This window comes from Urocitellus parryii, chromosome 7 (genome assembly GCF_045843805.1).
Source record: "Urocitellus parryii isolate mUroPar1 chromosome 7, mUroPar1.hap1, whole genome shotgun sequence".
Classification (NCBI taxonomy): domain Eukaryota; kingdom Metazoa; phylum Chordata; class Mammalia; order Rodentia; family Sciuridae; genus Urocitellus; species Urocitellus parryii.
In genome coordinates this window covers 178,009,682-178,010,424 of record NC_135537.1, presented here as the reverse complement: position 1 = coordinate 178,010,424, position 743 = coordinate 178,009,682, and the positions used below count along the sequence as shown (strand labels likewise).

General features: G+C 49.8%; 1 non-coding gene across 1 annotated transcript; it reads right to left on the bottom strand.

The window, feature by feature from the left end:
* Nucleotides 1-104, bottom strand: LOC113194004 (U6 spliceosomal RNA). Its single transcript, XR_003302217.2, has one exon. It is a non-coding gene; the product is annotated as a U6 spliceosomal RNA (small nuclear RNA).
* Nucleotides 105-743: the final 639 nt, after the last annotated feature.

Below are 743 nucleotides of genomic sequence, written 5' to 3'. Positions count from 1 at the left end.
TTAAATATGGAATGCCTTGTGAATTTGTGCGTTGTCCTTGTGCAAGGACCATGATGATCTTCTCCGGATCCTTCCAATTTGTTCTATATGCTGCCAGAACAGCTTATTAGACAGAGGTCACTGTGTTCTTGGGGTTCATCTTCTAGCTGACAATCTAAGGGGTGGTGTTGGTTGTTGGCACCCTCCTCCTCCTCCTCCTCCTCCTCCTCCTCCTCCTCCTCCTCCTCCTCCTTCTCCTCCTCCTGGGATCAAACTCAGGGCCTCAAACATGCTAGACTATACCACTGAGCTACATCCTCAGTCCTTTTTAAAATTTTTATTTTGAGACAGGGTCTCAGTAAGTTACTGAGGCTGGCCTCAAACTTGTGATCCTTTTGCCTCAGCCTCCCAAGCTGCTGAATTACAGGTGTGTGTCACTGGGCCTGACTCACTCTGATCTTTAATTGCCAAAGAAGAGTTGCTTTTATATGAGGGATATTCAGCTTAGTTCTAAGTCCCCTGGAGGAGGTGGGACCCTGTAAGATTTGCCTCATCATCCTAAAGAGATGGTCCCTGGTTCCCATATGGGGAACAGTGGGTCACACAGTGGTACCACGGCACCACCCCTGTGCCAGCCTCGCCCAGTCCTGTGAGAAAACCTTCAGAACAGGCTGGATCCAGCCTCCTCCCTCCTGATCCCTGGCTGCTCTGGCACACTCAGGGACTTACCCTAAAGACTCCTTCCCCTCCATGAAAAACATCAG